Consider the following 20,175-nt stretch of genomic DNA (forward strand, 5'->3'; position numbering starts at 1 on the left):
GCCTTTCCAGTGTAGTATGAGACACTTAAAGATAGAATATTCAAACAGCTGAATGAATGTAGGAAGGCAGAGGCTGGCAACCCAGGGCAATGGGAAGGCTGTGCATGGATAGAAAGTATTCAATCTTGTGTCAGAGCCAATAGGTGCGCACACCAGAGTATAACTGAGCAATGATAGTCCCGGAGTGTGGAGCCAGGGCCACATATAAGGAGAGCAGATTGTCAATAGGATATGGGAGTTCAGAGTAATAGTGGAGGTGGGTAGCAGAGCTGTTTGGAGGCAGATGAAGCTGGAGGGTTGAGGTGGAGGTGGAGGCTGGCGCGCAAAAGGCTGGAGAGTGGAGGAGGTGAAGTTCTACAGCATTGGATCTTTCATAGATTAACATGCTGTATGAATATTCTCCATTGTCTGGCTGAGAATCCTCAGTAACATTAGCAAATTAAAACTGCAATCACTGTAGTGCTGTAGTAGTCATTTTGAGTCACATTGCCCCAAAGCCAATAGAAAGGGCCCCTTTAGCTCCAACCGTGGAGGCTATCTTTTTTTTCACCGCATATTACGTGTTGGGAGTCCTCAGAAATTTCTTTCAGAATGCTTAACATTGTCTACTACTATTTGTATGAGTATTTTCATTCTCGGGAGGATTGTGTGAATCCTTCACTCTGACGACATCTGGAGTTGCTCCAGTTTCAGAGGGCATTGCTCCGTTGGAGTGGTTTCTCGTCTTCTAGTGTGAGGACTTTATACATCCATGGCAGAAGCCAGGGAAAAGAGCCTCTTCAAGGCCTGCGCCAGATGCAGCCTCAACAATGTCTACATGGAAGACTTCCACGAGGATTGCCTCTACTGCTTATATCCGGCACACAATATCCAAGATTTAACCATCTGTCAGTCGTTTTCTAACAAAATGCCTCAAGACTGCAACCGCAGGATGGACGGATTTGACGACCTTGTGCCTGGGAATGATGAGCCAGATGATGTTCGTCTGCACAATTTGATTTTCCTGCGGATGAAATTGGATCCTCCTTTCATGCCCTGATGTCAAGGGTATCCGGTATTAATATCGCCACATATATGGTCGCCGTAAATAATATCGCCGGGAAAATGCCGTGGCGATATTATTTGGGTGAACATATATATGGCGACAGGGGCAAAAAAATAATAATTTCCATGCAAAAATGTCGCCACAAAAAACGACCATTTTTCGGTGATATTTTTGCATGGCGATATTTTTGTGGCAACATTATTACATGGAACCATGTCAAGGGCAATGTAAATGTGTTGCTTGGTTCCAGAGGAACAGAAAAAGGAATGTTTCCCCTACCAGCAGCCTGGCCAACCCAGGAAGCCCATTGTCCGAATTTCAATGCTGGAGGACATATGGGAGGGGACGGTCTGTTGGCCATGACCAATCCATTCTCTGCACCTCCCAAAAAAAGAGAGGTTCGATAAGAAGTGCAAAGTCCCAATTCCGCTCCTAAATGTCTCAGATAGCAACCCATTCCCTGCTCCATGGTGACAAATGCTTGTTCAATCCCTCCTTGCCATGCTCTGTTCCTCCCGACAATGTGGGCAAGCATATGGATGCATTTGTGAAATGCGTAATTTCGACAGCTGCTACCACCATCAGGGCAGCTAATGCAATGGCCATTCTGTCCAGATATGACAGAGAACTTTGGTTCAAACTAGGCCTGATTCCTGAATTCCTTCCGAACGAGGAGGCGGATGAGGCGTTGTTCACCCTTCACTTTGAAGTCAAAGCAGCTTCAGACCATGCGATTTACGTGCCAGTGGACATTGCTGCCATCGGCTTCAGGCAGCCTGGTAACTGTGTTTTCCTATGTAGACAAGGCTGGCTCAAGGCCACCAACGGCCAGAAGTTCAAGCAGCGGTGGTGGACATAACCCTATAATGGCGTAGACTTGTTGGCAAGAAGGTGGACAAAACTTTGCAAACCATCAAGATAGACACAGAAACTGAACAATCTCTTGGAATGCTGCAACAATGCCACCAGTCCTTTTGTTCTGAAAAATACTGCTTCTCCAGAACTTTAAGGTATTATCGACCCTCTTACTGTTTCCCTTCATTTCAGTCGCCATCATACTTGGCGACGGGCAACTATCCTCCAACGTCCCAATCTTACCAGGGAAACCAACACCTCTGCGACTCCTTGCACAGAAGAAACCAAACAGCCAAGCACATCTCCCAGTGGGAGGGAGGCTGTCTCATTGCCTCGAACAATGGCAAGCCATCACCACAGATGGATAGATGTTAGCCCTTATCCAGCAGGGCCACACGCGGAAATTTGTAAAGAAACCACCCACCATTCCTCTCTTGCAAAATGTAGAGAAGCATTTGTCCCTACTGCTACAGGAAGTGCAGTCGCCCCTGTCGAAGGGTTCGAACACATACCATCAAGTCAGCAGGGACCAGGAGTGTACTCCCGGTACTTCCCAGTAAAAAAGAAGTCAGGAGGTTGGAGTCTGGATCTACGGGTCTGCAACAAGTTCCTCAAGTCCCAGACCTTCAGGATGGTGATTCTGCAGCACGTCTTGCCTCACTCAGCTTCAGGAACAGGATTTCCTCGCATCCTTGGATCTGGAGGATGCATATTTCCATAACTATTAATCAGAAACACTGCTGCTATCTGCGCTTCAGTCACAGGTCGCCTTTTCCAGTTCAGGGCCTGCCATTTGGTCTTTGCTCAGCCCAGAGGTTGTTCACCCAATGCCTGACCCAGGTGCTGGTGTACCTTCGTTGCGCAGTTACACACGTCTACCCGTACCTTGATGACTGGATGGTGCGAGCGAATTACCTTCCCCTGGCTATTCGCCACACAGAAAGGACTATCCCGTGCTTATAGTTGCTAGGATTCTTTGGAAACTTTGCAAAATCCTGTCTGATCCCATTTCAGCAGGCAATCTATTTGGGGTTCATCTGGACACACGTTCTTGCATGGCCACTCCCTCGGAGCAATCCCTGGCTTGCCAACTTCCACTTTTCCAGCTTGGGGTATGGCATGGATTCACATGCTCATGAATATTCCTTGTCGTCCGGCTGGAAATCATAGCCTGAAAACTGCATTTCTCCTCTATAACCAATCACTGTCCTTTGGGTCATACTCCCCCACAACCCCCCATTCAATGGCATTCATCTCCCTAAGCTCCACCCCTGGTGGCCATCTTCAAATTTGTACTGCACGCTTCAGTCTTGTGTTTGGAGTCCTCTCATTTTGCACTTTGTGTTTTTGCAATTTTTTGAGATTTTTCGATGGATTTTGTTTTTTCCTCCAATTGCTCCTCTGTCGATTGTTGAGTGACCACCAGCAGAAGGGATCCGTTGTAGACAAACATCTGCTTCATCTCCAGTTCTTTCTCCAAGTTCAGAGGCCTATGCTTGGGCCTACTTCGCACCTTCTATGATGTCCGAAGAGGAGTCTCTTGAAGGTATGCACAAAATGTGGACCATGGGATGTCTATATCGAGGTTCGGCACATCAAGTGCTTGTATTGCCTACATCCAGACCACGATGAGGAACGATGGAAGGTTTGCTGTGGTTTTTTGAGGAAGACAAGAAAGGACCGTTCCAGCAAGTTAGCAGCGTGGCTCAAGTTGGGGAAAGCGTCTGGCGCAGCCTCCGGGCATGGTCATGCCTCATAAGACCTCCAATTCAATATATTGCATACAATGCCCTTGTGGTCTGAAGTATGTTGGGCAGACTATGTGACGAGCCCATATCCGTATCACAGAACATAAGTCATGCATAAAATGTAGGAACATTATGGCGCCCTTGGTGACCCACTACCTTGAATATAGACCTACGGTAAAGGGCATTTCCTGGTGGATCTTGGACAATGTGAAGAATGTACCCAATGCTGCACGCTCACAGGCCTGAAGGAAGCCAGATGGATGCACCGCCTTGACACCTTAGAACATGGCCTCAATGACGCTCTACCAACCTTCTGGTAAGATATTGGACCAACAAGTTAGGGGATAGGCTCTATCATCCCAGTAGCTTTAGCTTAGGCTTGGGCCGGGGATGTTTGCTATTTTAAGTTCCCTCTTGACTTGCCCAATATTTTTAGCCAAACTGGTGACTTTCTGGTGAGAGGATCGAGTTGACCATTTTTGGCAGCTGTGCCCTGTTTGGAGTAGGTCTTTTGGCCGCCTCGATGAGCTCCCCTCAGTGGCGCTGAGATAGCTTGCTGCATCTCCCCGTCCTCTCTACTACGGGCGGTGGTCGTGCTTTATTGAAACCACCCCCCTCCACCCACCTGGTTACCCACAGCGGTTCTCCCTCCTTTGGGAAATTAGTGATTACATAATTCTCTTTTCGCATCAGAGGACTCCCTCAGCCCCTGGGGGCTGCCTAGTTGTATATTTTTGGGGGCTGCCTCCACGCCCTGTAGGACACCTGTCAGGGTAGTGGGTGAGCCTTTTCCCATTAGTTACCTTTCTGATGGTTTATTTTATTCTTTTAACCTTTTTCTTCAGTCTAGTTTCTATTCTCACAGCTGTGTTGCCCTATACATACGGGGCACATCTTGACTGTTGCCTCTCTTTCCATCTATTCATATTTGTTATTTCTTTTTTCCTTGTGTTGAGGCATAGCGCCTTGCGCCTCTGACACACCTCTCTTCCAATTGTCCCAGACATAGACTAGCCCCTCCCAATATGAGATGAGATTGGGTTGGATCATGGCAAATAGAGAGACTTGCTACAACCTCCTGTTGTAGGCTTGTTTTGGGGTCAACTCGCTGAGGGTTTATATATAATGATATATATATGTGGCCCTACGCCGAGCTAACATGCCGTGCTGACATCGTGCCAGCGTTCTTCCCGGTGCCGACATTCTGCTTGCAGCAGTCCAGAGCTGTGTTTGCAAAAGACGGTACTTTACAGGTGAGTGTCTGCACCTGGGGATGCCTGACCCTAGTATTTGTACAGGGGTTGCTGTGGACCCACCTTGTTGGGCCTGTGCATGACCTGCTTTCGGGTCTTCGATTTTTGCCGTCTGTAGCTGCAGCTTTAAATCTTTAGTGCACTGTGGCCCTCGGCTGCTTTTTTTTAAATTACTGGCTCCCAGGACAGCCGGCAATCTCTTTATTGTTCTGTTTGATGGGTTACAACGCCATGGACTTCCTTAAAGCATTGTCCCCTCATACTGTTCTGTTCTCTCCCCCGCCCTCTTTTTCAGCGTTGATCTGCACTATTGCTGTACCTTCACATTTGGATTCCTTCTAGTGGTTTAGGATGGGCATTCTTTTCATGGCCTTTATTGGATCAATTAGAGTTTTTGTGATAATTGTTGTTGTTTCTTTTCCCCCAGTTTGGATCCGTTTATGAATGGGACTACATTTAAGCACTCGCTGCATTGACTGCATATATACAGAGGGCAGATTTTTCAGCCCTACTCTCCCTTAAACCCTTGCCTTTGGCCACTACTCGGCATTTGATTCCTTCTGTACTTAGGGGGTTTTCTTTCCTTTCTAGCTACACCACCCCACCCAAACCTATAGGGTTAGTATCACTTTTTGTTGCACATAGTGGTTGTGGATTTCCTCTCTCTCCCCTCCTGCACATGGTTTGGATCAGATTTGTCAGCCTCTAAATCAATGCCCACTACACAGTTGGTAGTGCCTGTTCGCTCTGGTTTTCAGTGTCTGTCTGGGAATTGGCACCCTGCCAAGCTTAGCTAAATATATGCAAATATTTTTTTTCACAGGGTCATCTAGTCTTTCTGGTCCTGACGAAGGTATAGAATTCCATTTATTGCCGAAACATGTGGGATGTGCCTCTCTTCATGCTGGAAGATTACAATTATCTACTTCTTCAGATGTGCTCCAGCTGTGTGTCTATTTACTAAATGGATAATATATAGGGGCACACCAATATGTGTAGACCTGTGATGTTTAGCAACATTGTTTGCTCTCTTCATCTGTGTGCAACCAGTGCCTGAGTTAATCTCAGGAATATAATTTATACTGTTAATGTTAAAGAATATTTGTACCGCGCACTATCGCCACCGGAGTGGTCCCCTGGCGCTCTGGCGGCTTGAAAAAGGGGGAGGGGGGGTGAGTTAGTGGGAATAAGCTGGAAAAGTGCAAGAGAGCAGTGATGTGCTGTTGGCAGCCTCAGCCTGGTGGGTCCATTTGCTGGGCTTGGGGTGTTTTACGGTCGGTAGTCGTCATGTGCTGTTGTGCAAGTCTGTGTGGTTTGTTTTGTTGTTGCAGTGCAGTGAAGTTTGTGTGGATTGCTGTTTTTTAGGCTTGTGGTTGTGTTTGGTTAGAGTTTGAGAGGTGTATGCAGAGGGATGAAATTGTTAGTGGATTAGTTAGTTGGCAATTTCTGTCCCTGCAATTATGTCTAGGTGTGATGCTTGCTATCATTCACCACTTCATCTGAGTGTGGTACTTGTTAGTTTTCAATATACTGTCTAGATGTAAGGCAGGCTACTGATCACGATTCCCTCCAGGTGTGTCACCTGTCATCATTGACAGTTTCATCTAAGTGTGGCACATGCTAACATTCATATTTCTATCTAGATGCGACATGTGCTAAAGTTAAGAATTCCATCTAAGTGTGGCACATGCTAACATTCACATTTCTATCTAGATGCGACATGTGATAAAGTTAAGAATTCCATCTAGTTTACAGATTATAGTGATCTGTTATTAAGACTTAATTGTTGAGTCAGTTTTTTTGTAATCTTTTTGTCTTCATTTCTTTATTGTTGATTACAGCATTTTTTATGTATTCTCGTTGTTTTTATTGAAGTAATTTAATTTTGCCCCAATTACTTAGATGCATTAAATAATGAATACATTAACTTAGTGTTACTCACCACTCCGAAATTGGCCGAAGATGCAGAGAAAATGACCTTGGAGATGTTGGTGGTATGAGATTCGAAATTCAGCCTTCCATCCCAGCTCCCCTGAGTACAAGACTCAGGCTTCCTCAAAGAGGGGCTCTTTTCCACAATGTACCTCTCTGCTGTTTCAGTTGGGACAGAAAGAGGTGTCAATTGAATAAAAGAGCGGGGAGAACACACACCGCCAATACCAATGCTGCAAAGGAATACAAAGATATTAGACAGTGTTGAGATTATGCAAGTGATTAGTACAGTTGAAGTAATTGGACAACTACCTAGATAGATATTGGAGTGGAGTTTCCCCGGGATGATCTACAAAGAATAACACAAATGAGTGGAAATGATCTAAATCACTATCGGTTCCAACTATAGCTATAGAATTGATAACAACTGACCTGAGTAAAGATAAATGGAGGAAGAGGAGTCCAGGATTCTGAAGACAACGACAGGAGAAAATAACAAACGGGGAAGTTAGTATAGGGAAGTAACCCCGAACGGCACGAGGGACGCACTAGTGCCGGGTTGGTGCAGTTCAGGAAAGCGTTTATATGCACTTAAGAGCAATCTCACAGGAAAGTCACTCAATGTCCCAAAATCCAACAGAAGACAAATATCCAAACTAGTCGTGGAGGTAACAAATAGCAAAGATGAGGATTGTCAATCAAGTATGTACCTGAGTACACGAGTATAGTTGAGTAGCCGTTGAGATGATCCGGATAGTAGACAGCAGTTTGGTGTGCAGAGCGGCAACCAGGAATAAGAACCGCAAGACACAGAAGAGAGCTGGATCTAATAGCGTTCCGAGTCCAACAACCAGACGAGCACGACAGGAACAAAGGAGACGACGAGGCAATCCAAAAGTCAGGCAAAGGTCAAAACCAGGAGTTCAGATGAGGAATCGTATAGAGAAACACGAAGAGGAAACGGACGAAACCGCGTGTAGCTGGTAACGCTAATTAGCAGCAACGAGCCCCTTGGAAGACGGTGGTTTTATAGTCGTGAGAGGGGCGTGGCTTGTTGTACGTCTTCCACGTACAAGACGTGTCAGGTGACCCGGAGTGCGTTGACGTTTGTACAGGCGCCATGGTAGCTTGTACCTGGACCATAGAGGAGCCAGCAAAGAAGTCGTATTCTGCAAGGAGGCCCGCGGGGAAGCCTGAAGTGTAACACTTAGCATCTGTTCATTAGTTTTTTTCAGTATCAATTTGTTTGTTTTCTATATACGACTGATTGACTCTCTCCTAGTATAGATCTGATACCAAAGTGAGAGATGAGGCTAGGGCCCCCCTCATATGCAACAAATAATACTATAACTAGTTGCTAATAATTCCTGGTGGGAGAACACACCCTCTTCGTATTTAGCCAAATTCTTACTCCAGTTCCCCTCACCGAGAGAGAGAGTTAGTCCTTTTGTGTAATAACATGCCTCACCCAGGAACGGCTGGTCCTATGACCGTGCTCCCTCTGAGAAGCGGTCGAGGTCCGTTGAGGACGCCACTTCCCTGGTGGTCCAAAAAAGGCTTTCCTAGTGCCCATCACCTCGGCCAGGCGGGTTGGGGTGATCCTGGCCCTCTCTTGCAAGCAGTCCTTCTTGTCTTGCCACACTGGTGGTGGTGTGGACTCACCCCACCTTTATGCCAAAGGTTCCTTCAGAATTCCACCTCAACAAGCCTTTGGTTCTGCCAGTATTCTTCTCGAACCCTTTTACGCCTGCTGAAAAGGCATTGCATTCCCTGGACATTTCTCTTGCCTTTTAGATGTTGTGGCACGCACAAAGGACTTCCAGAACACATCTCAACTATTTGTGAATTTTGGACCTTTGAATCACAGGAAGGCCCCGTTGAAGGCTTCCATATCCAGGTGGCTATCCAGCTGCATCATGCACTGTCATCATCTGGCCAACAGACCTCTTCCAAGACGGCCTAGACCCCATTCCACCGGAACCATCGCAGTGACGACCGGATTTCTCTCTGGTGTTCCCCTGCCCAAAATCTGCAGCGCTGCTACGGGGAGGTCCCCCACACCTTCACAAGGTTCTACTGCGTTGACAGGATTCCAGGGAGGAGTCCTGTGTCAGCCAAGCGGTACATTGCAACCTGTTTGCTCGAGGTGAGTCTGTTTCAGGGGTACATGTATTGCTTCTGTTGAGCCTTGCCACCTCCCGTGGTTGTGTATATGTACTGCATGAGCATGCAAATCCATGCCAGACCACATGCTGGAGAAGGAATACGCTACTTATCTGTAACTCCTGTTCTCCAGCATGGGTCTAGCATAGATTCACATGCAAACCCTCCCTCCTTCCTCTCTGTGGCTCTTCTTGGTTCATACTGCCACTTTACATGCTCTACCAATATTGGATGGCGGCAGTGTAACCCAAAGTACAGTGATTGGTTAGAGAGGAGAAATGCAGTTTTAAGGATAAAGCAATTTTCTTTTTTACTGAGGATTCTTATCCTGACGGCAGCGAATCTTCATGAGCATGTGAATCCATGCCAGACCCATGCTGGAGAACAGGAGTTACAGGTAGGTAACATATTCCTTACTCTCCTGGATGTTGAGGGCTTAGCTCCATCTCCTGAAATCCCTTTTAGGGATGATGTGTTTTTGCATCCCTCCTGTCACGCCTCCTCCCTGCCACACCATTGCCAGACAACCTTCCAGATTCACGTCCACCACCCCTAACCATACACGCTTCATCCGGCGTGTTCCCCATAACATTCATCGCACTCAGCAAATGAATTACCAAGGACGGCTACGACCTTTCCTACATTGGAATCTGCCATGGCTCTTCTCTCCGGGACGGCACCCGTCCACGGGTGCCCAGAGACTACGATCCAGCGCACGAAGTGCTTCCGATCAGGTGACTAAACGCCGGCAACAGGCGGCCAATCGCCGGCAGACTCCCCGTGCAGCGTCGAGGGTCACGTGACGTGGATCCGCGTTTCCCTCGTGACTGTATCACGTGATTGTATCACGTGATTAATTCAACACAGTCAAAAGGACAGGGGAAACGCGGAACAAACACATCACAGCTGCTTTCGGAGTGCTGCACGGCGTTTTTGGATCTCGCTTAGAATTCGGATTTCTTTGACCACGGAACGTTTCACGGATTGCTTTTGGTCTCTTCCTCAGGCTTAGGCAAACTTTAAATCTTCAGGTTTCACGACCTTTGGCTTTGCACAAACTTTTGAACTTTTGGATATTGGACCTTGGCTATTGTTTTCTTGGCTTTTGACCCTGGACTGTTAACGGATTGTTTACGGATCATCCACTGGCTACCTGACCTACAGGTGTACTCCATCAAGAGTGCCCACAAGGACCCTTCTGTTCCCATTAACCCTTTGAGGCATCCTGACCAGCACATTTGGGTAAGCCCTTTAGCTGCTTCCACCATATTGCATTGTGATCATTGTGACTGTCTGCCTTAATAATTTATTGCCTTACAGTGGTCAGGGGGTCCTTCTGGTGTTCCTGGTTCCAACTTGACGGCACTCCACACCTGTGGCCTCAAGAATTGCATTGGTAGTGAAATTATTCTTACCAGTGTGGTACTTGGGGACGGAGGTTTCTTCATCTACACGACCATCAAGATCACAACAGACTGTGAAGCCTTTTGGTCGTCCAGATGGATACTTCTGCCGGGGACCCAGTGGCCGCTTTAATGCAAGCAGTCACAGCCCTTAGGACTGATATGGCCACAGCTACCACCGCTATTCACCATAGGTTGGACGCCTTAAACAGCGTCCAACATCCTTTACCCGTTGATGCCGAATTTGGGGACGCTGCCCCCCAGAACCCTGTTCCTCCCACAGCTCCTCCGGCTCCCTCTCTGCCCCCTCCTGTGGTACTCCCTAGCCCCATTACCCTGGCAACCCCCGAAAGGTTCCATGGAGACCCTAGGAAATATCGTACTTTCTTAAATCAGTGTAAGCTCCATTTCTTGTGCCGACCTTTGGCATTTCCTGATTCCGTCACTATGGCAGCTTTTCTACTCTCGCATTTATCAGGAGTGGCAGCCACTTGGGCAAACCCTTTTTTAGAAAGTGAACATCCTGCCCTATACAACTTTGACCTCTTGGTTAATGAAATGGCAAAAGTCTTTGACACCAGATATATGGCACAATCCCAGGACTTGGAGCTTTTGGACCTCACTCAAGGCAGACAGACGCTTATAGAGTACATAACCCGCTTTAACCAGCTGTCTGCGGAGACGTGTTGGCCTGAAAACAAAAAGGCGGTTGTATTCTATAGGGGTCTGAGTAGCGCCTTGAAGGATGCCCTCTCAGTCGTCCCATCCCTTCCGGCTATCTATTCAGACCTGGTTGCTCTGGCTTTAAAGGTGGATGCCCGAAGGACTGAGCGAAGGGCAGAAGCAGGTTTTTCCGGTCATCACACTTCCCCCTCAACTGATCAAACCCCAGAACCCATGCAAGTAGGCGGGATCCATTACTCATACTGAACGGGAACATAGACGTACTGACAATGCTTGTTTCTACTGCGGCATCAGCGGCCACTACGTAAAAGAATGTCCTCGCCGACCCAAAAACAAAAATCCGGGTTTTCAGAAGGCTCGCCCCTGAGATCGGGGGTACGGGCGAGCATTCCACTAACCCCCTCTGATATCACTTTTGGTCCCATTAAACCAGTGGTGGTCCAGGCTATGCTGATCCCAGCCCGGGAACGTATGCATTCGGTTCACATTGTTATCAATTCAGGTGCCACTGGCTGTTTTATTGACATCACACTGGCTCAACAACTCAACCTACCATTGATCACCAAAGAACGTCCTAAACCAGTACAGGCCGTAGACGGTACTTCCCTCGCTTCCGGCCCCATCAAGCAACAGACTGCTCCTTTGGAAGTCGTAATCCAAGGTACCCACAGAGAAACATTAACCTTTGATCTGATCACTACCCCTCAGTTCGGGATTATCCTCGGGATACCGTGGCTGAAACAACACAACCCTCTGATCAACTGGAGTACCGGACAAGTGTTTTTCGAATCCGAGGTCTGTCAGCATTCTTGCCTGGTAGAGTCGGAATCTTTGTCCAGTCCTGCAAGAGTACTAGGAGCCTTGGCTTCCCTAACCTTGGAAGACGGTAACCCCACAACCACTGCCACTTTATCTCATACTGTTGGGGCTGTCACAGCCGGGATACCCTCAGTATACCAGGACTTCCACATGGGGTTTGATAAAGCCTCAGCAGAGGGCCTACCGCCTCACCGGTCGTATGACTGCCCCATCGACTTAATACCAGGAGCTCCGATACCGAGGGGCCGCATATACTCACTGTCCCAATCAGAAGAACCAGCCCTGAAGGATTACATCCAACAGGCCTTACGGTTAGGTCACATCCGCCCCTCTTCTTCCCCAGCAGCAAGTCCCATTTTCTTTGTTCCGAAGAAAGAAGGTGATCTGCGCCCTTGCGTCGATTATCAGAGGCTAAATTCCATCACCATTAAGAACAGATACCCCATCCCGCTCATTTCCACGTTGTTGGACAGATTGTCTCACGCATCTATCTACACAAAGCTAGACTTACGTGGGGCTTACAATCTGATCCGTATGCGAGAAGGGGACGAGTGGAAGACGGCGTTCTGCTCCCGACAAGGACTGTATGAATATACAGTGATGCCCTTTGGGCTTTGCAACGCCCCAGCCACCTTCCAACATTTCATAAACGATTTGTTCAGTGATATTCTAGATGTATATGTAGTGGTCTATCTAGACGATATCCTGATCTTCTCCCCCACTCTGGAAGAGCATGTCATTCACGTCGGAGAAGTCCTGTCCCGCCTCAAAAAGAACGCACTCTTTGCTAAACCTGAAAAATGTCTGTTTCACGCCACCGAAGTTGAGTTCTCAGGATTCCATATAACACCCGGGGGTCTCTCCATGAACCAATCTAAGGTCCGCGCTATCACGGACTGGCCCGTCCCTGATACACTCAAACAGCTGCAGTTTTTTCTTGGTTTTGCGAACTTCTACCGGCGTTTTGTCGCTGGTTTCTCCTCCATTGTTGCGCCTTTGACTGCACTAACCAGCCCTCAGGTCCACTATCACTGGACACCGGAACATCAAACGGCGTTTGATACCTTGAAGGAGAGGTTCACCACTGCCCCTGTTCTTCAGCACCCCGATCCTGAACGCCCTTTTGTTTTGGAAGCAGACGCTTCATCATTTGCATTAGGTGCAGTTCTATCTCAAACCTGCCCTACCACGGGTCGACTGCACCCGGTGGCTTTCCATTCACGGAAGTTCACTTCATCCGAAGTGCACTATACCGTGACGGAGAAGGAACTATTGGCCATTAAAGACGCTATGCAGACATGGCAGCATCATCTTCTAGGGGCTAAGCACCAAACCACCATTTATTCCGACCACAAGAACCTACAGGATCTGGCTTCTCTGAAATGCATGAATAGCCGCCAAGTACGCTGGCATCTGTTTTTTGCTGCATACGATTTTGTAATAAAGCACCGACCCGGGGTGGTTCATGGTAAAGCAGATGCTCTGTCCCGCTCCCCAGGGGGGGAATCCCTTCCTTTGTTCCCAGATACCTTGCTAGGAGAAGGCCATGTTATCTGTGCCTGCACACCCTCACCGTCCATGTTAACCACCATACACCACTAGGTTGTTCACAATAGTCATGCAGTCAGTGAATGGGATCTTATAGTTCAGGACGGCTTGCCGTTTATACATGGGAAACTATTCTTGCCCACAAGTGACACGCGCACCCAGGCTCTGAACTGGTCGCATGACACTGCGATCAATGGCCATCCGGGACAACGCCGTACTCTGGATCTATTGAAACGGTGGTGTTGGTGGCCATCGATGAGACGGGATGTAGAGAGTTACGTGAATACCTGCTCAGTATGTGCCCAATGTAAATCCCGAAGGGGTCGTCCTCTAGGTCTACTTCAACCACTACCCATACCCCCGAAGCCATGGCACACGGTTTCGATGGACCTGATTACGGACTTACCCCGCGTACAGGGGTACGACACCATTTGGGTGGTGGTGGACTCTTATACCAAGATGGCTCGTTTCGTGCCCTGCACAGGGATTCCCACGGCACCAGCACTGGCCCGATTGTTTTTCAAATCCATCTTCTGTCTCTTTGGCCTGCCACAGGTTATAGTGTCTGACCGGGGTACCCAGTTCACTTCTCGTTTTTGGCGGGCTTTGACCAAGTTACTGGGCATTGATGTGCATTTCTCTTCTGCTTACCACCCTGAGAGTGATGGTCAGACAGAAAGGGTGAACCAATCCCTAGAACAGTACTTGCAAGGCCTTACCCTCCAATATCAGGACACATGGCTAAATCTCTTGCACCTGGCGGAATTCGCCTATAACAACGCTCTACACTCTTCAACAGGCTTCTCCCCTTTCTATTCCCTTTATGGCCAACATCCTCGTACCCTTCCTTTCCCAGATTTCACGCCTACGGCCACCCCTGCTGCCAATGCCTGTGCTCGCGATCTAGTCACTGTTCACGCCCAAACCCTTGTCCATTTGCGGGAATCTCAAGTCTCCATGAAGAAAGCGGCCGACAAGAAACGGTTGGTTGCTCCGTAGTATCGGGTGGGGGATCGGGTGTGGTTATCTTCCCGACATTTACACATTCCTGGTTCCCGTAAGCTGCTCCCTCGCTTTGTCGGTCCTTACCGGATCTCCAAAGTCATTAACTCAGTGGCTTTTCGCCTCTCCGTTCCCGCTTCATGGCGGATCCACCCAGTGTTTCACTCTTCCCTGCTCAAGCCCTGCCCTGCTCCTACCCGTATCATTACACCGCCTGCTCCTGTTTCAGTGTCATCCCCTGACGTGTTTTAGGTCAGTGCTATCTTGGGTTCCCGTCTCTGTAGGGGTCAGTTGCAGTACCTGGTGGACTGGCTGGGGTATGGTCCTGAGGATCGCTCTTGGGTTTCCTCTCGGGATGTACAGGCCCCACTTTTGGTTGCTCGTTTTCATCGGGACCATCCTTCCAGCCCACGGGGTCGTGGGCCGTTGGGGGGGACTCTGTCACGCCTCCTCCTTGCCACACCATTGCCAGACAACCTTCCAGATTCACGTCCACCACCCCTAACCATACACGCTTCATCCGGCGTGTTCCCTATAACATTCATCGCACTCAGCAACTGAATTACCAAGGACGGCTATGACCTTTCCTACATTGGAATCTGCCATGGCACTTCTCTCCGGGACGGCACCCGTCCACGGGCGCCCGTAGACTACGATCCAGCGCACGAAGTGCTTCCGATCAGGTGACCAAACGCCGGCAACAGGCGGCCAATCGCCGGCAGACTCCCCGTGCAGCGTCGAGGGTCACGTGACGTGGATCCGCGTTTCCCTCGTGACTGTATCACGTGATTAATTCAACACAGTCAAAAGGACAGGAGAAACGCTTCACAGCTGCTTTTCGGAGTGCTGCACGGCGTTTTTGGATCTCGCTTAGAATTCGGATTTCTTTGACCACGGAACGTTTCACGGATTGCTTTTGGTCTCTTCCTCAGGCTCAGGCGAACTTTAAATCTTCAGGCTTCACGAACTTTGGCTTTGCACAAACTTTTGAACTTTTGGATATTGGACCTTGGCTATTGTTTTCTTGGCTTTTGACCCTGGACTGTTAACGGATTGTTTACGGATCATCCATTGGCTACCTGACTTACAGGTGTACTCCATCAAGAGTGCCCACAAGGACCCTTCTGTTCCCCCTAACCCTTTGAGGCATCCTGACCAGCACATTTGGGTAAGCCCTTTAGCTTCTTCCACCATATTGCATTGTGATCGTTGTGACTGTCTGCCTTAATCATTTATTGCCTTACAGTGGTCAGGGGGTCCTTCCGGTGTTCCTGGTTCCAGCTTGACGGCACTCCACACCTGTGGCCTCAAGAATTGCATTGGTAGTGATATTATTCTTACCAGTGTGGTACTTGGGGACGGAGGTATCTTCATCTACACGACCATCAAGATCACATCACCTCTGCTTCAACATTGCTGGCCCCACATACAGCCTATCCAGGAGTTCACTGATGCATGCTAGCACCAGGCCTCGGAGAATCCCCTGCGCTAGTGTTCAGTCCAGGCTCTTCCTGTTCAGGGCGCTCCCTTTCGACTACCTCAACATCAAGTCACCCTTGTGACGGAAGCATCTCTTGAGGGCTAATACACGCATACAGGGAATCTGCATGACTGGGGTGTATTGACACACAAGGAGAATACTCTTCATATCAATCTTCTGGAACTGCGCACAGTGTTTTGAGCCCTCAAATCCTTCCCCCTTCAATTCAGCATTCAGGTGGTCCAGAACTTCAGACAGCAACACCACAATGTATTATGTCTGCAAGCAGGGGGGCACCAGATCTCTCTCTCTGTGTCAGTGGAGAACCAAGCTCTGTGGCACTGGGCATTGGTGTTCCTCATTCCTTTCTACCTACTGGTTGTTCAAAACTCCATAGCGGATTCCCTCACCAGCGAAATCAGCTCCTGCCATGAATGGGAGCGCCATGATTCCCAACTCTGCCAGAATGTCCACCAATAGGATACACCGGATATCAACCTTTTCATCACCCAAGCCAAAAAGAGGTGCGTAGCCTTTGCTAGCAGGTTCCATCATCCGGAGAGCCTAGGGGATGCCTTCACGTTCATTTCGCTAGGGTAGTTTGCTTTTCCTCCAAACCGCATAGTGGCTCAAGTGTTAAATGTTTTCAGACAATATCAGTACAGACTGATGTTACTGGCCAAGGCAGTTCAGGTACTCGGATCTCATCACTCTGTCTTCGGCCCCACTGATGAAGCTGCTTCCTCTGTGCAATCGCTCCAGGAGCAGCGTCGCAGTGCTACATCATGATCTGGCCTCCCTGAACCTGACGGCCGGCTCTTACTCTTCTAGAGTTCAGCGATATTCTGCTACCACAAGAATGTAAGGACATTCTGGCTATGGCCCGAGCTTCTTCCATGCTGCCGTGTAACATGAGTAAGTGGAAACCCTTTTCCTGCTAGTGGATAGCTCAGGGCTTTGACCCTTTCAACATGCAATTTAAGGATGTCCGGCCATATCTACTATCCTTGGATAAGTCTGGTCTGGTGCACTCTCCCATCAAAGTGCACCATGTGGCTATCTCATGCTATAATCGTCCCTCTCTGTGTTCTCACTGCTTGATGAAGGAGTTCCTGAAAGGACTATTCTGATCCTTCACACAGGTCTGGCCCCAGCCTGGGATTTGAATGTTGTCCTCTAACAGCTTAAAACACCTCCCTTTGAGCTGCTGCATAAAGTCCCTGTTATGTTTCTCTCTATTAGACGTGTGGCCGAGATCCAGGCTTTTTCCTACAAGCCTCCTTACTTGGTTTTCCAAGTCTAAAATGGTACTGCGCACTAACCCTTCATTTGTGCCTAATGTTCTTTCAACGTTTCTCCTCAAAGAACTAGTGTTGGTACCAGTTTTCTTTGGTTCATCTTCTTCACCTGCGGAACTCTCTCTGCATTCTCTAGATGTGGTGCAAGCTTTGAAATATTACATCACCTGCATGAAGTCGTTCCGGAACACTCCTCAGCTCTTTGTAACTTTTAGTCACTCTGGGATGGGAAACACAATTCCCAAATCATCCATTGCCAGGTGGATTTCCTCCTACATCTCCTTCTGTCATCAACCGGCTGGCAGGCCACCCCCTGGCAAGCCGAGGGCTCATTCGACAAGGGTCGTTGCTGCCACCATAGCTTTATTCTCTGGAGTTCCCCTGCTGGACATTTGCAGGATTGCGACCTGGAGATCTGTTCACACTTTACAAGTTTTTACTGTGTCGACAGGATTCCAGGGTCAGTCAATCGGTTTAGCGTAACGTGTTTCCATGAGGTGAGTGTCTCCTGGGGTAAGTGTTCTTCAAGGAGCTTGCCTCCTCCCATTATGGCTATGTGATACTGCTTTGTAATCTATTCAAACAGATGCATATAGTGCACAAGCCGTTCGAACCCATGGCTACTACCAACACCAAGTGGGTCACTCTCAAGACGGCTCTATTGGTCGGACTGACGTCATCTAGGCGCATTAGCGAGATCCAAGCTTTGGTGGCGTCTGAGCCTATTACAGTCTTCCACAAAGACAAGGTGGTCATGAGAATACACCCACATTTTCCACCTGAAGCAGTCTGGTAATTTTACATCATTTAAGAGATCATACTCGCAACCTTTTTTTCTGACCCCAAGTCAGAGGCGGAGAAGGTGTTGCACTGCTTAGACGTCGGGAGCACTCTCAAGTTCTATCTAGACGGGATGAAGCAGTTCAGGAAGTCGGACGCCCTTCTGGTGATGTTTGGTGGTTCGGCTCCAGGAGAGCAAGCCTCTAAGGCATTCATAGCAAGGTGGATGTTGGAAGCCATCACTGAGTCTTATAAATTGCTGAAGAAGTTGTGCCCTGCAAATATGCATGCTCACGCGGTAAGGGCTAAAGCAGCAGCTGTATCAATCTTGAGACAGGTGCCATTGCAGGTCATTAGTGGGCATCGCCATCAGCTTTTTCCAAGCAGTGCTTTCTAGATATTAGTGCCATGGCAAACACCCAATTTGGACAAGCTGTCCTCATGATTTTGTTTGCTAAGTGTTCAATGACACTCCTCCCTTAGGGCTATATCAGTTGTAATCGCCCACACAGTATGGATAAAGGGGACTATGGACCAGGAATACTATAGTCGCTGTGGTAAGTAACTTTTAATTATTTAAAGAACAGGGATGTCAATGGCAGAGGCATTCCCATGAAGGGTGCCTGTAGTATAGCACAAAAATTAGCAAGTGGTGAGCAAGTTCATGGGATATAAAAAAGTGGAACATATACCGGGGACAAAACAAATAGAAATACGGGAAAAAACAATCTGAGGAACCTCAACGTGTGAAGGATCATGTGTACAGTACATATCACACTAGGGATAGCATTACAAACACACCCAGTCGGCGACCCTTTTCAAACTTCTAAAGCAATTCATGCAATACTCTGCACCTACCACTAGATGTCGGCCTATGTAAAGCATGTGAATCTAAGTAGATACAAGCATCATAAATACAATTATGATAAGTAATGTATGCATTATATGTCACTGAGGCAGTGGTGGGATCTGATAGGGAGGATGGGGAGAGGGCAGGGGGAGCCTCCTTCTTTAGCAAGTAAGTGAACTATAAGCCAAGTCCTGAAGAGATCCACAGTTGTGCTGGCTTTAATTGTTATGGGCAGTGGGTTAGAGGAGGCCCTGTGAGGGTTTGAGAAGGCAAGGTGAGTGCAGAGGAGGATCGGAGGGAACGAGTTGCTGAGTGATACAATCAGAAAGCTTCTGAGGAGCAAGACCACTGATTGCTTTGTAGACTAGGGGAAAGAACTTGAAAATAGAACAGTTGTGCATGGTGAGCAAACCAGCATGATGTTGGTAGGTAGACGTGGGAGAGCATCTGTGTAGGTTGTAGAGGGTGTGGGTAGCAAAGTTGAGGACTTTGTCTAGATAGAGGAAAGGGTAGATAGGAAAGCCAACGAATAGGCTTAAGCAGTAGTCGAATTTACTGAGCACAAGAGAGTTTTTGTAAAGTGTTTAGTAAGAAAAGGACATATTTTCCGAATGTTGAAGTTAATACCATCAGTAGAGGAAGTGTTAGTGATTAATTGTTAAAGTTGTAAGTCTTTATCAGAGAAGACGCCAATATTGTGAGCCTTGGGTAAGGGATCCAGACGGAAAGGAGATGGGCGAGAGGGAGGGGAGGGATGCCATTGGAAGCCGGGAGAAAGATGACTTCTGTTTTCGAAGAGTTCAGCATGAGGCAGCGGAGAACCATTCAGTGACTAGTTGGAGTGAGACATTTCAGAATCCGCTCTGAGATGCTTGGTGTGAAGGAAGGAAATGAGAAAAAATATTTTGAGTGTCATCAGCAAAAAGGCAATAGCGAAAGCCAAAAGATGAGATGAGTCTTCCTAGGCAAGAGGTATGGAAAGTGAAGAGTAGAGGTCAACGGACTGGTCCAATACATTAGTTCCAAGAGATTTTAAAGGATCAACCTTTGGGAGGAGGTGACACAGGCATGAGCAGATTTGCGAAAGCCAAGGTCCTGCAGAGTGAGGAGATGGAAGTAGTCCACGGTGTCAAAAGTGGCAGAAAGGTCCAAAGAAATGAGAATAGAAGAGAGTTTGGAGTGGTGAGCATTAGAGAGAAAGTTGGAGACATGCATGATTGCAGTCTCAGTTGAGTGTTTACTACCGAATCCATATTGAAGTTGATCTCCAAGGCCATTATCCTTAAGGTACTTAGTGATCCTGTCAAAAACCACC

At 48.0% G+C, this 20,175-nt stretch overlaps 1 protein-coding gene across 3 annotated transcripts in view; it reads left to right on the top strand.

Annotated features, from left to right (window-relative positions):
* Positions 1-20,175, top strand: part of NBEAL1 (neurobeachin like 1) — a 2,018,929-nt gene that overhangs the window by 1,437,044 nt on the left and 561,710 nt on the right. The gene's annotated exons all lie outside the window — the stretch shown is intronic.

Source organism: Ambystoma mexicanum, chromosome 9, assembly GCF_040938575.1.
Source record: "Ambystoma mexicanum isolate Mex_15411 chromosome 9, UKY_AmexF1_1, whole genome shotgun sequence".
Taxonomy (NCBI): domain Eukaryota; kingdom Metazoa; phylum Chordata; class Amphibia; order Caudata; family Ambystomatidae; genus Ambystoma; species Ambystoma mexicanum.